Source organism: Sinocyclocheilus anshuiensis, unplaced genomic scaffold, assembly GCF_001515605.1.
Source record: "Sinocyclocheilus anshuiensis isolate Anshui unplaced genomic scaffold, SAMN03320099.WGS_v1.1 scaffold409, whole genome shotgun sequence".
In the NCBI taxonomy this organism is placed as follows: domain Eukaryota; kingdom Metazoa; phylum Chordata; class Actinopteri; order Cypriniformes; family Cyprinidae; genus Sinocyclocheilus; species Sinocyclocheilus anshuiensis.
Genome location: NW_015540855.1, coordinates 122,485 through 122,842, shown reverse-complemented (window position 1 = coordinate 122,842; position 358 = coordinate 122,485). Strand labels below are relative to the sequence as shown.

Here is a 358-nt window from a genome sequence, read left to right as displayed (position 1 = left end):
GTTCACATTACTCCGTTTGCAGTGCATACGTGGTGCGTATTTTTTCCGTGCTCATGTTAACGGATTAAAGCGTTCATTGCACACGGTTGCGGTCCAGCAGTGCCTTCCACGAGCGGTGTGTCTGCAGCAGTGTGGAGATCGTTTCCACACCAAGTCTATTGCTGCGCTGCAAGCAATGAATTAAAGTAACAGCGCATTGTTTGCAGTAAATAAGAATATGGATTGACACGAAAATTTAGTAATTACTCCATAAATGCATATTATTAAAGTCTACTGTGTTTCACAGTCAACACATATGGCTTTTTGCTAGGTTTAAAGGAAAAGAGCACTTTTAGATAAACAAGGCAATAATAGATGG

General features: G+C 40.8%; 1 protein-coding gene across 4 annotated transcripts in view; it reads left to right on the top strand.

Moving 5' to 3' along the window:
- The window catches only part of LOC107687798 (lethal(3)malignant brain tumor-like protein 4), a 15,974-nt gene that overhangs the window by 10,594 nt on the left and 5,022 nt on the right, over positions 1-358 (top strand). The window lies entirely within an intron of this gene.